This window comes from Bos javanicus, chromosome 1 (assembly GCF_032452875.1).
Source record: "Bos javanicus breed banteng chromosome 1, ARS-OSU_banteng_1.0, whole genome shotgun sequence".
Lineage (NCBI taxonomy): Eukaryota > Metazoa > Chordata > Mammalia > Artiodactyla > Bovidae > Bos > Bos javanicus.
In genome coordinates, this window is record NC_083868.1 from 2,471,168 (window position 1) to 2,486,174 (window position 15,007).

Here is a 15,007-nt window from a genome sequence, read left to right on the forward strand (position 1 = left end):
TAAGTAATTTTTTAAGTTAATAATTTTAGAACAATAAAATACTATATAACTGGAAATGAATGAGTCAGAGCCAAGTTGGCAGATAGAGACTGATGTCTTGGTTGGAGCAAGTGAAAAATCTCAGGGGCAGGGGGGTGTGTATAGCAAATCCCATTAATAGATAAAAGAATATGGTTGTGCATGTACTGGATATCCTGTAAAGACATACAAGAAAATACTAATGCCGGTTCAGGGCATTGTTTCTGTATGCTTATATACCCTTTAGACAAACATTTTTTTAATTTCATGATCTGTGGATATGTTACCTTCTAAAAAAAGATCAATCATTTAATGCAATTAAAGTGATAACTCCTTCCCTTTCTGCTTCTGAATTTTTTGTTTCCTCAGAAAGAAATGGATTCTGTAGTTTAACATTGTTAGCAGATCCATTCATGCTTTCTTCTAAGACTTTCATTGTTTTGTGTTTATTTAATTGTAATTCATAGTTATGTAAAGAATAAAGTTAGGGTCTCCATCCTGTTTTTCCTTTTGGCATTTTAATTGAGATACTCCTGCATATAGAAAGTCATTTGGTGAGAATTGATGTGTATTAGAAGAACCAAGGGGGATCTTTCTATTTATTCAAGTTTTCTTTTGTTTTCTTCAAAATAATCCCTTACAGTTCTTGCTAAGTTTATGCCTTAGCATTTCATCTTTTGATGTGCTGTTACAATGACTGTAGAAGAGATCTCCCCTTCCATTATGTTTATTTGTTTTTCTAATACGGAGTGCCTTTTTTTTTTAAGGCCTAATTCTTATTTTATTTTTTTAAATATAAATTTATTTATTTTAATTGGAGGCTAATTACTAGGGAGTGCTTTTTAATGTTTTTGTCCTTCTGAAAGAAGGTGTAGGTATTGGAAGTAATACATGTACAGCTTTTTAAAAACCGAGAGGTAATTGACATATAACATAGTGTTAGTTTTAGGTGTGCAACACAATGATTTGATATATGTATATATTATAAAATGATCACCACCACAGGTTTAGTTTGCACTCATCACTACAACTTTTTGTTTGTGTGTATGATGAAAAATTTTCAGAGCAACTCTCTTAGTACTTTTCAGATGTACAAGGCTGCTAACTCCTAGTCACCACGCTGTATATGATATCCCCAGGACTTATTCATCTCGTTCCTGGAAGTGTGGACCTTTGGACCGCCTTTCACCCATTTTGCTCCGAACCTTATCCTCTGTCTCTGGCAACCACCAGTCTCCTTTCAGTATCTAGGAGGTGGTTCCTTTATTTTGTTTTAGATTCCATGGTGAGTGAGATCATACAGTATTTGTCTTTCTCTGTCTGACTCATCTCATGGTGCATCTGACTTAGCGTGATGCTCTCAAAGTTCATCGATGTTGTTGTAACTGGCAGGCTCGCCTTTTTTTATGGATGAACAATATTGCAGCCATGGTATCGATTTGAACTGGTTCTTGTTTCTCTGCTAGAAATGTGCGTGTTATAGATTACTTTTGCAATGCGTTCCATGATTGAATGTCCTGACTGTTTCTAATTCTTTTCTCACTGATTGTCTTCAGTTCCTCTCCTTCACTCTCACGTCGTCTTCAGCAGGAATGACTTGGCCTCCTCTTTCACCTGCCATCACGTAACATTCGGATGAAGCCCATGTTCTTATGTGATGTTTCCAGAGACCTAAAAACGCACAGACCCGAACGGCACTTTGGTGTTTCTAAATAGCGGCACGGCCTCAGCTGGCGGGGGGTCCAGGCATGAGGCTTCGGATGGTTGGCATTTGTGATTTTGCCCTCTTGCCCAGCCTGCTTGTGAACATTTAGATAGCTGCTCCTCTGTCTCCAAGCTCTGGACAGGACTTAGACTGGGGGGCTTGGTGGCCAGTGTACAGCACTGGTTATTTAACGCATCTCCCCTTAGCGTGCTGGCAGGGCCGCCCCAAAGGAGAGTGGTATGTGAGCAGTAGGATTCTTTGTTTTTTTGTTTAATATTTATTCATTTATTTGGCTGCGCCGAGTCTTCGTTGTGGCACTTGGACTCTTCGACCTTTGTTGTGGCCCGGGAGATCTTTAGTCGCAACATGTGGGCTCTAGCTCCCTGACCAGGGATTGAACCCTGGCCCCTCTGCATTAGGAGTGCAAAGTCTTAGCTACTGTACCACTGGGGAAGTCTGGAGCAGTAGGATTCTGAAGAGTCTTACTCTTGCCTGGAAGGAGGTGGGCCCTAAAAAGGTGCTGGGGGCTGGAGGATGGGGGACCCCTAGGACAGACTTTACCACTTAACTCTGGGGTCAGTTTCACCATCCAAAATGGCAGAGCAAGGACTGGAAATTCTTGAGAATTTCAGCAACTCCCTAGGAGTCGAAGGGGAGAGATGACTCATTAAGGAGGGGACCTGGGTTTCTCAGCTGGTGGTTCCCTCAGGGGCGTCCCCCTCCACCTCTGGGGCCAGAGAAATAGGAGAGCAAGTTTCCCAGAGGGGGCACTGTGGGGCAATGAAGGCGCCTGAACTGCTGGGTCCCTCAGGGAAGGTAGACTCTCAGGGCAGGGAGGGTCTGGGCTCCTCCTTGGGGAGGAGAGAGGGGAACCGTGGTCAGGAGGCGAGCCCAGACCCTTGATCCTGGTGGCCAGTCCCTGCCCCACACACCCACTGGGCAGGACCTGCCCTCCTGGGAGCACGTTCCACTAAAGCTGGAGGAAGTTCAGATGGCAAAGGAAGGAGGTGCAATGGCAGCTGAAGGGCCCTGAACATGCTTAGCTAAACAGAGCTTGGATTCTCCCGATGGCAGCATCAAACAGACCTTGGAATGTGTCATCAGTCAGCCCCAGAGCTGGTGAAGAGCTGGCAGGAAAGAGAACGCAGAGATTTGTCTCTCCCAAGGCACGTGTTTCGGCAAGCCCACACTGCGCGGAGCCTAGGCGGTTATGCAACTGCCTTGTCAGTTGAGCTCAACCCGCTTCATGAAAATAGCCATCTAGCTCACATCACACTACGTGCTGCTATGTGGTTGACGTGAGAAGACACTTTTACCAGTGGTTAAAGCCCTTCGGATTTTTCACTGTTGAAGACAAAGCGACATGTGGTTATTATGTTATAACCACACAGTATCAAAGGTTGCTTAACTAAGTGTGAAAGTCATCGTAAGCACTGCAAACATCAAGAAACTCAGGAAACTATTCCTCGAAGCCGTCTGAATACAGCCAGTACTGGGTAGAAATCAAGTAGCTTCTTCTCAGGTCAAGATCAGGTGCTAAAGCCCCCGCCCAGGGTGCTGAGAAATCAGACCTTGGTGAAACAGTCTCCTTTGTACATTTTTTAAAAAATTTTTAGTTGAAGTATAGTTGATTTATAACGTTGTGTTAATTTCTGCTGTGCAGCAAAGTGACTCAGTTACACACATATGTACGTTCTTCGTTCTTTTTTAGATTCTTCTCCATTATGGTTTATTTCAGGAGACTGGCTACAGTTCCCGGTGCTATTCAGTAGGACCTCGTTGTTTATCCAGTCTATATGCAATAGTTTGCATCTACTAATCCCGAACTCCCATCTCCCCAACTCCCCCTTGGCAATCATCAGTCTGTTCTCTACGTCTGTGAGTCTATGTCCGTTTTGTAGATTGGTTCATTTCCACAATACCTTAGATTCCACATAGAAGTGATATCACATGGTATTTATCTTTCTCTTTCTGCTTACGTCACTTAGTCTGATAATCTCTAGGTCCATCTATGTTTCTGCAAAAGGCATTATTTCTTTCTGTTTCATGGCTGAGTAGTATTCCATTGTATATGTGTATGCTGTACTTTCTAAGGTCCCAGAGAAAAGCAATTGAGAGGTTCTTGATCATTTTGTTGAGACACAGGGGAGTTTACAGTGGGAGAGGTGGACCTGGTTTCCTTCCAGAAGTAAATGTAAATAAAGAACTCAAGTGATGTCAAACCAACCAATATGGAAGAACTGATCAGGCACATGATATTCCAGAGGGTGTAAAATGATAACATAGACTATGCCTCCAGGGTCTTGCAATGACATAGGAGAACTAGATGGGAATACAAAGAAGGCAGAGGAGGAAGAAGGCAAAGGAGTTCTTAGAACGAGGGGTCTGGTCACTGCTGAAGAGCGAAAAGATGGGAGAGGTTGGACCAAAGCGTGGGGTGTGGCTGCCGGGAAGAGCAGCGCTTTCAGAGAGCCGCCTGCAAAGAAGCCAGATAGAGAGGGACTCATCAGTGAGTGGGTGTGAGGATGCTGAGAAAAGTGTGGTGATGGGGCACGGTGGTGAACCCAGGAAGTGGTAAGGCTCAGAAATTTGTGTGTTTTTTTTTTCTTTAAAGTAGAGGGAGACCTGGGGGTGTTTACAGATGGGGAGGAGGCATCGGTGGAGGAGGGATTAAAGGTACAGAACATGTGACAATGATCACCAAGCCCTCTCCATGCCCCGTGTGCAGACCTAGCCATGCTTCTTAACTGCTGGAACACATTCAGAGCACGAGTGTTTCATCACTTGATGAGCATTGTTTTGAGTTTTGTTTGTCTTACAATGGGAACCTATGAATATTTGTGAGATTAGAAACAAGAGCCAGAAGATGTGTTTGCTGAGGTCTACCTTGTTTCATAGGTCAGCAAATTTGGAAAACTCAGCAGTGGCCACAGGACTGGAAAAGGTCAGTTTTCATTCCAATCCCAAAGAAAGGCAATGCCAAAGAATGCTCAAACTACCGCACAATTGCACTCATCTCACACACTAGCAAAATAATGCTCAAAATTCTCCAAGCCAGGCTTCAACAGTACATGAACCGTGAACTTCCAGATGTTCAAGCTGGTTTTAGAAAAGGCAGAGGAACCAGAGATCAATTGCCAACATCCGTTGGATTATCGAAAAAGCAAGAGAATTCCAGAAAAATATCTATTTCTGCTTTATTGACTATGCCAAAGCCTTTGACTGTGTGGATGACTACAAACTGTGCAAAAATTTTAAAGAGATGGGAATACCAGACCACCTGACCTGCCTCTTGAGGAATCTATATGCAGGTCAGGAAGCAACAGTTAGAACTGGACATGGAACAACAGACTGGTTCCAAATAGAAAAAGGAGTATGTCAAGGCTATATATTGTCACCCTCTTATTTAACTTCTATGCAGAGTACATCATGAGAAATGCTGGGTTGGAGGAAGCACAAGCTGGAATCAAGATTGCCGGGAGAAATATCAATAACCTCAGATATGCAGATGACACCACCTTTATGGCAGAAAGCAAAGAAGAACTAAAGGGCCTCTTGATGAAAGTGAAAGAGGAGAGTGAAATGTTGGCCTAAAGCTCAACATTCAGAAAACTAAGATCATGGCCATCTGGTCCCATCACTTCATGGGAAATAGATGGGGAAACAGTGGAAACAGTGAGAGACTTTATTTTTTGGGGCTCCAAAATCACTGCAGATGGTGACTGCAGACATGAAATTAAAAGACACTTACTTCTTGGAAGGAAAGTTATGACCAACCTAAACCACATGTTAAAAAGCAGAGACATTACTTTGCCAACAAACGTCTGTCTAGTCAAGGCTATGGTTTTTCCAGTGGTCATGTATGGATGTGAGAGTTGGACTATAAAGAAAGCTGAGCACCAAAGAATTGATGCTTTTGAACTGTGGTGTTGGAGAAGACCTTGAGAGTCTCTTGGACTGCAAGGAGATCCAACCAGTCCATCTTAAAGGAAATCAGTCCTGAATGTTCATTGGAAGGACTGATGCTGAAGCTGAAACTCCAATCCTTTGGCCACCTGATGCGAATTACTGGCTCATTTGAAAAGACCCTATTCTGGGAAAAATTGAAGACAGGAGGAGAAGGGGTCGACAGTGGATGAGATGGTTGGATGGCACCATGGACTTGATGGACGTGAGTTTGAGCAAGTTCCAGGAGTTGGTGATGGACAGGGAGGCCTGGTGTGCTGTGATTCATGGGGTCGCAAAGAGTCGGCCATAACTTAGGGATTAAAAAACAGCCTTGCTATGCGGACAAGTCACCGAAGCCCACAGTTTGCTTGTCTCCGAAATGAGGTCCTCACAGTGATCGGGCTGGTTAACTGCCTGCCTCCCCACGATCCCAGCAGGCTTCCTGCTCTCCTCCCCTCAGCGTGAATGGGTGCGTCTTCCTAGAGCTTAAATGTACCTCAGTCTGTAGCTGATGTTGTGACTGAAATGTACCAGGCTCTGCAGGGTGTCTCACGGTCCTGGCTAAGCTGGGATGGAGCGTTTCCTCAGATGAGGGACTTTCAGCCCTGAAACTGAGGTGAGGAGGTTTGCCCTATCACATGCTCTGCTCCAGTGTTTTGCAGAAGTCAAGGGTATAATCGCTCCAATTTTGGGGGACAGTCCCAACTTCTCTCACCGTGAAATGGCCTTCCCCCAACTCATGGTGGTCACATTACAGAGACATATTACAGGGCTCCCAAGGGCCAGGATTTTTTTTTTTTTTGGCTATGTGGCTGGTGGGGTCTTAGTTCCCTGACCAGGAACTGAACCTGGGGCTTTGGCAGTGGCAGCAGGGAGTCCTTACCACTGAACCACTGGGGAATTCCCAGAAGTCTGCATCTCAAGACTAGTGAAGCTGGACCAGCACTAGATTATGGGCTGGAGTAACTTCTCCTTTCATAATGGAAACTGGAATTTTTTCTGAGGTCCACTTTGCAGCCAGGATGAAAGAGGGGACAGAGATGCAAGGCAACCTCCCACGGATTATGCTGATGGAGCTTGACAGGACCCTTCAGGTTGGGCAAGGATCTGGGACTTAGATGCAGTGGGGGAAATTCGGAGGTGCCTCAACCTGGGAGATGCAAATTTATAAGTGATGCCAAGGAGACTCTGAGATAGAATGACTGGGACTCTCTACTGTTTTGCTTTGATGTTCAGTGTTATTGGAGCCTGTCTGATGCATGGGGGCTGGACTGAGGCTGATGGAAGAAAGAAAATCAAGGTGGGGGCCTTGATTCACCATAAGGGCCAGGGGTCTGAAGAGGTTAGGACTCAGGCGATCTGAATGGTGGTTCCAGAGCCTAAGGCATTTGGGAGGAGCATTCGTCTGGGTCAGCCTGTGAGGGACACGGCCGCTGTGCATTGTGGGAAGTGGATGCTTGTGAATTCAAAGTGGGGACTAACACACTCTTTGTCACAGCCCCAAAGTGGCAACAACTTAAATATCCATCAGCTTATGAGTGGATAAACAAACTCTGGTCTATCCATGTAAGGAAAAATTTCAGCAATTAAAAAAAGAAGAACTTTCCTAGTGGTCCAGTGGGTAAAACTCTATACCTTCAGTGCAGGGGACACACATTTGATCCCTGGTCAGGGGAGATCCCAAGGGCTCATATATTACAGGATGTATGGGCCTTGACAACCTTGCGTTAAATGAAAGAGACTAGTCACAGGTCACGCGTATGATTCTCTTTGCATGAAATGTAGCAGCTAGGGAAATCCATGGACAGAGTAGAGAGGCCAGGGGATGGGAGGAAAGGGGATGAGAAGGGACGTTGGTGGGGGGTTCAGAAGATCAACTTGGGGTCCACACATCCCCCCTGTGTGCTTCAGGGGCCATGCCGTTTACCTCCTGTGGCGCCATCATCTCTGGGGTCTGTTTATGCTTCAAGACCAGCTCTTAGTTACTGTTGCTTCTTTATAGATTGCTGTTTTTATCTTATCTTTTGTCTGTGCTGGGTCTTCGTGGCTGCACGCAGCCTTTCCCCAGCTGCGCCGAGCAGGGCCTACTCTCCATGGCAGTGTGCAGGCTTCTCACTGTTGCAGACCGCAGGCTCTAGGCATGTGGACTTCCGTAAGCACGGCATGCAGATTCCGTGTCCGTGGCTCGTGGGTGGTAGAGCCCATGTCCCTTGCACGTCAAGGCAGCCTCTTCATCACTGGGCTGCCAGGAAAGCCAAGACCAGCTTCGTGAGAGAGTCTCTGACACCTGGGGATGGTGAGGAGGGTGAGTTCAGGCAGGCCCAGCCAGAGTGAGGACAACGCGGCCCACGTGCTCTTGGCGTCCTTAGTCTCTTTTGCTCAAATGTGGGTTTCTGGGGCACAGAGCTGCTGGTGGCCTTGAGGTTTCAATTTCCTGTCTCTTGCCAAGCTTCTGTTTGCCATCCTGTTGTGTGAGTTAGAGCGAGTCGTCACTTCAGGCGTGGGAGGCTAAGGGTTCTCAGTTCTGCCCACACCTTAGAGATGTCTGGGTCTGTTTCAACATTGGCCACACCCAGCCTTGTCCCCCAGGTCTGAGTCAATTGAGGTGCATGGTGGGGACCCACACCTTTGACTCTTCAGCCAGGAAAAGAACCCTTGTTCTGCAGAAAATATTGCACAATAGATCAAATTGCACGCAGGCAAAAACAGAGGGGGGAAAATAAATATTATAGAGATGTCTCCAGCAGTTGATTAATACAAATTTGGTGTTATTTTCTGGGGTTTTGTGATATCCATGATAATTGATTCCTTTTTGAGATTTGTAACTTGTGATTTTATTTTCTCGTTGTACACAAACATTCACTTTTGCATCTAATTTTGTTTTCTTTTCTTAAAGACGGACTCCCAGGATTCTATGAGCTTTATGCTCCCAAACATTTGGGATCTGCCTCTTATTTGAGGGCTTCCCTGGTGTCTCAGCTGGTAAAGAACCTGCCTGTAATGCAGGAGACCTGGGTTTGATCCCTGGGTTGGGAAGATCACCTGGAGAAGGAAAGGGCTACCCACCCCAGAATTCTGGCCTGGAGAATTCCATGAACTGTATAGTCCATGGGGGTGCAAAGAGTCTTTAACTTTCACTAACTTTCTTGTCTAAAGGTGGCCGTTGGTGGTCAAGAATCTGCCTGCCAGTGCAAGAGAGGGAAGAGACACGGGTTCAATCCCTGAGTCCGGAAGATCCCCTGAAGTAGGAAGTGGCAACCCACTCCAGTATTCTTGCCTGGAAAATCTCATAGACAGAGGAGCCTGGCAGGCTATGGTCCATGGGGTTGCAAAGAGTCAGGCACAACTGAAATGACTTAGCATGTATCTTGTCTAAATGTTCACGTAGGTTCAAGTTTAACATTTGGGAAAGAATATTTCATACTTATAGTAAAAGTTAAAGTCGCTCAGTTGTGTCCGACTCTTTGCAACCCATGGACTATACAGTCCATGGAATTCTCCAGGCCAGAATACTGGAGTGGGTAGCCCTTTTCTTCTTCAGGGGATCTTCCCAACCCAGGGATCAAACACAGGTCTTCTGCATTGCAAGCAGATTCTTTACCAGCTGAGCTACCAGGGAAGCCCTCATACTTATACATCACATCAGTTCTCCCAGGTTGTCTGTGTATCTCAATTCAAGTGAGCACTCAGTTCAGGCGGTGGCTTGACAGCTAGATCTGTCCACTGTACAGGTCCATTCACCCACTGCAGTTACTAAGCAGTCAGTGGAGTCGTATGTTGTCAGTGTGCAGATACTGCACTCCCTGACTTACCACTGCATGGTTTTAACAAACATTGATGAGCCTGTCCTGAATCAGTTATATCACTGGGAGTGGCAATAATGCTAATTATCAGATTCCTTCACTCATTCTGCTTTTGTTGGCTGGAATTCTAGAATAAAGGAAGCTTTCCTTCATTGATTTCACAGATAATTTTAATGTCAACCAACTATGATTTGGAAGCACCGATAAAATCTATTCATTTATAGATGAGAAAAACCGAGGTTCGTGGAGGTATAAAGATTTGCTGAAAATCACACAAGAACTAGCAATCAAAGGCTGTGTGTGTGTTTTTTTTGATACCAAAAGAAAAATCTTTCCCTTGAAAAATTTCGAAACACCAGAGTACTGCATCTCAAGCTGTTGTTCTTTTAGAACTCCTGTCAACATTTCCCAGAACAGGGCCTGGCTTGCAAAATACAACCAGGTTTTCAGAAACATTAGAAGCCTTTTTGTTTCATCCAGGAGTGAAACTGGCTCCCCACTCTCTCATGGCCACTGCCCCAGCGTGGGTTCGTGCTTCCTAACTCACTTCATCCGTGTCCTACTCTTTTTGACCCTATGGATCGCAGCCCGCCAGGCTCCTCTGTCCATGGGGATTCTCCAGGCAAGAAGACTGGAGTGGGTTGCCATGCTGTCCTCCAGGGCATCTTCCTGACCCAAGGATCGAACCTGCGTCTCTTATGTCTCCTCATTGACAGGCGGGGTTTTTGTTTTTTGTTTTTTTTACCACTAGTGCCACCTGGGAAGCCTCGTCATGCTCTGGAGGTTCTGGCTAACAATGATAAAAACTAAAAAAGAAGTATAACTGCTAGAAATAAGAATACAAAATCACCATTATTTGCGTACAGTATAATACCTTTTCTAGAATACGATGGTTATTTATTATATTAGAAATTAAGACTGGGGAAAAAAAAACTTCAAAATATTTACTTATCAGGAGTTCCCTGGCTGTCCAGCAGTTAAGACTCTGCCTGCCAACGCGGGGGACACAGGTTCAATCCCTGGTCCGGGAAGGTCCCACCTGAGGCAGAGCAACTAGGCCTATGAGTTGCACCTACTGAAGCCCCTGGGCCTAGAGCCTGTGCTTCTCAACAGCAGAAGCCACCGCAGTGAGAAGTCGACATGACATGAGGGAGAGCAGCCCCTGCTCACCGCAACTAGAGGAAAACCCGCACTCAGCAACAAGGACCCAGCGCAGCCAAAAGTAAATACATCAACAAAAATTACTTATCAAGTCATTCAGAAGTAGAAAAAAGCCAGTTACATGCGAACGCAACAAATCCTTAGGAAAAATTATTATATTTTCCCAAACAAAAAGCATTTGCTAAGAACCGTGCTACTCTTTCATAGCTTCACAGATCTCTTTAACTTCTGGACAGTAGCTTCTGGTGGACAGTAGCTGGGTCCTATGGCAGCTCTGCACACAGTAGGTGGGCTGTCACACGTAACACAGTCGGTGGGAAATTCCACTTCACACTCATGAGAGAATGAAAGTGAAAGATGCAAATAACCTCTTGGTTATTATTTTGAAAATAGTTTTTTTTAAATTAATTTATTTATTTAAATTGGAGGCTAATTACTTTACAATATTGTAGTGGTTTTGCCATACATTGACATGAATCAGCCATGGGTGTACATGTGTCCCCCATCCTGAACCCCTCTCCTACCTCCCTCCCATCCCATCCCTCAGGGTCATCCCAGGGCACCAGCCCTGAGCACCCTGTCTCATGCATCGAACCTGGACTGGCGATCTATCTCACATATGGTAATATACATGTTTCAATGCCATTCTCCCAAATCATCCCACCCTCCCCTTCTCTATTTTGAAAATAGTTTTGACTTTGCCGACCTCCTGAAAGGGTTTCTGAGGCTATACTTTGAGAGCCACTGTTCTGGAACACTCAGGAGACTCAGCTCAAAGTTTTACTAGCGTCTGTTAGCTTGCCAGAGTGACTGGATAAATGATAAATGTTTGTTTGTTCAGTCGCCAAGTGGTGTTTGACTCTTTGCAACCCCATGGACTGCTGCATGCCAGGCTTCCCTGTCCCTCACCCGAGTTCATGTCCATTGAATCAGTGGTAGTGATAAATATGTGAAGACAAGTTACTTTCCCGTTTACCAGCATCTCTAGAATGTCCTAGGCCCACACCATGTGTGTGTGTGTATCCACTGTATCACCTTTATAGAAAATCTGGAATCTCAGCAATCCATGGCGCATGATGCTGGGAGTTGAGGCTTTTCAGAGGTTCCTTTTTCCTAGTCTTTCCTTCTAGGGCTCCCAGATGGAATTAAAGGGCAGACAGGATGGTCCCCAGCCGTTTCCAGGAGACTCATGACTTCTTATGGTTAAATCTAAAAGATGCTTATTAGTCTCTTTATCCTAAAGCAGTGGACATTTTCAGGGTCATTCAAATTGATAACAAAAAAGCTTCTTTCCTTTGTAAACAGAAAAAAACCTTTTTAAAATTATTATTTTTTGTGCCTGTCAGAATTTTGTTCATGGTACTAATTTTCAAGTATCCCCAAAACTTTATTCTAATTATGTTGAAATACGCAGCGTCTAGTTTTGTCTCAGCCCTGGAATTCTGTTGTTCAGATGTTTTTCATGAAACAGAAATGCTTTTACATGACTAACAGTTCATTTATTATTCATTATTATTTTGAGCTATAATTTACATACCATAAAACATCCATTACAGTTCAATAACTCTTCATAATTTTATAGAATTGGGCAACCACCACCACAGTCCAAAATATTTGCTTATTTTTGTTTGACTCTTTAAAATATCTTAAGTACAATTAGCATTAGAGAAAATATGGATGTCTACTTTAAAACAAAAAAACCCCTGAAATTTGAAAGTATTTTAAAGTAGTGTTTTTTCCTTCAGTGACTATGTCTTAAACTAAGCCAACTGAACTCATTTTAATGTCAGTCAATTATTAAATAATTTATTAAGGACTTCCTTGGTGATCCAGTGGGTAAGAATCCACTTGCCAATGCAGGGGACACAGGTTTGATCCCTGGGCTGGGAAGATTCCACATACCACGCATGGGGCAACTGAGAGAGAAAGTTACATGTGACAATAAGAGAATCCACCGCAATGAGAAGCCCAAGTACCACAACTGGAGAGAAGCCCACGTACCACAACTAGAGAGAAGCCAACGAGAGAAAGCCTACATGCAGTAATGAAGATGCACCACAGCCAAAAATAGATCTGGAAAAATTTATCAAGCATCACATCGTTATCGAGAGCTCTGTGTGTGGTGAGTCCAGCTGCTCACAGCTCAAAAGCCCATAAAGAGGCCAGGCTGGTGGAAAGGAAGGTTTGCTTTATTTCAGACGCTGGCAACTGAGGCAGGGGGATGTCTGTCCAAAGGCCCACTCCCCCATCCTGACAAGCAGGAGGCGAGAGCTCCTATAGACAGAGGGGGCAGGGGGCTACGTGCAGAAACACACAGTCGTCTCTAGCAGTCATCTTTAAATCGGTCATCAGTGGTCTCACCAGCATCAGCCCGTTTCAGGTACAGTTAATCTTCAGTTCCAGGGTGCACTTGTCCCCATTTCTTTACGATGTGATCAGTTCTCGGAATTGCGGCAGCTCGTCTCCTGGGTACCGTCTGGTTGTCACGTAGTTAGCTTCCCCACCTGGTGTTTTGGTGTCTATAAGACAGCTCCCAGGATGTGGCGCAGAATATTATCTACAGCCCTTGAGAGGGAACTAAAGGTCCTTGACTGCGCTTAATGACTACATTTTCATTTAGTCCCCTTTGACTGTTTTTCTTTGATTCTGCAGTTCTCATTTCTCTGACTAATCTTATTCATTGACTAAGGTTTTCCACAGACAAGAGGCAGGCAGAGGGCACGGCGGTGCTGGTGTGGGGGAGGGCAAGGACTGTAAGGTCCTTGTCTTCTGCTCTGTTTCAACTTAATGGCTCATTTTGTGTGTCAGCCTGGCTTGGCTGCACCACCCAGATATTTGGTCACTGTTCTAGATGTTTCTGTGAAAGTATTTTTTAGATGTGTCCCAGTCTTTTTTTTTGTCATAAAGACAGTAGTTGTATGAGATTAGGGCCTACCATATTGACTTTACTTTACCTCAGTCACCTCTTCAAAGACCATGTCTCCAAAGACAGTCATTCTGAGCTACTGGGTGTTACCACTTCAACGTCAACATTTACAGGGGATGAGAAGAAACACAGTTAGGCCCATGGAAGGCTAGTCTACTTGACTAACTTCCTTTAAACTTTTAAAAATTATTTTTCCTCTTGAGACATTCAATTGAAAATAAGAATTTCAGAGTCAGTTTGGGTTGATATAGCACAGCACCACAGCCTGGTGGCTTATAGACAGAAATTTATCTCTCACGGTTTTGGAGGCTGGAAGTCTGAGATCAGGCAGGGTTGATTTTTGGTGGAAGCCCTTTCCGAGTAGCAGATTGGTGACTTCCTCTTTTGTCCTCACTCTGATGAGAGCAAAGAGGGGAAGTGAGCTCTCTGACGACCGTTATAGGGGCACCGATCCCACTCATGAGAGCTCCACCCTCAAGACTACATCTAATCTTAATAACCTCCCCAAAGCTCCACCTCCTAATAGCACTGTGGCAGGTAGGGTTTCAACAGATGAGTTTTCAGGAGACATAAACACTCCAGTCCACAACACCCAATTTTAATTTTCAATCCTCTGAGCTCATTAAGGGTTTAACTTAACATTCTTGTCAAAGCGATGATGTCTGGAGAATGACAGCAGCCTTAGTGGTTTGTGTTTGCTCAAGTTTTCAAAAGTGTAGAGTAAATCGAAATCTGTAAAGAAGGTTGAGCTCTGCCTGATTTCCCTTCCTACAAGTCACTTCAGGTTAAGACAACAAATAGGGCTTAACTCTTTCAGCTTTCCTTAACACTTGGTGAATAAATCATTTATCTGTTCATTCACCATTTAGATTCTTGAGCGTCTACTGTGTAGATGTGCCGGGTACTCTCTAATCTCTTTTGCAGTGATCAAGATTAAAAGAAGAAAACAAAAAGCACAAAAGTTCTCCCCAACTAGAACTCACATTCTAGTGGGAGAGACAGAAAATATTCAAGAGATAAAAGATGCTTTTTTTTTTTTCCTAAAGAGAGAAAATAAGTCATGGAAGGGACTTAGGAAATATGTGGTATGTGTGTGTGTGTGCAGGGTCGGGGGGGTGCAATTTAAGGAGAGGGAGCAGAACAGGCCACCCTGAAAAAATAACACTGAAGTCAAAACTTGAAATCAACATATGAGTCATGGGGTCAAGCATGGTAGAAGAGCAGAACTAGGGAGAGAAGTTGGTAAGTGCAAAGGCCCCGAGGCAGGGGCAGGCTTGCTGTGCCTGAGGAGCAGCAGGAGGCTGAGGTGGCTGGAGAGGAGGGTCAAGGGGGAGGTGATGTCAGAATGCTGATGAAGTGCCCTGGAGGTCACTGAAGGCTTGGAGGTTTTACTGTAAGAAGGAAGCCACGGGAGGGCGTGGGGTCAATGAGCAGTGTGATTGGCTG

General features: G+C 44.7%; 1 long non-coding RNA gene across 1 annotated transcript; it reads right to left on the bottom strand.

Moving 5' to 3' along the window:
* Window positions 1-797: 797 nt before the first annotated feature.
* Window positions 798-15,005, bottom strand: LOC133246265 (uncharacterized). Its single transcript, XR_009735995.1, has 2 exons — window positions 12,997-15,005; window positions 798-8,331 (listed from the first exon to the last, which is right to left on the bottom strand). It is a non-coding gene; the product is annotated as an uncharacterized LOC133246265 (long non-coding RNA).
* Between the last annotated feature and the right edge of the window lie 2 nt (window positions 15,006-15,007).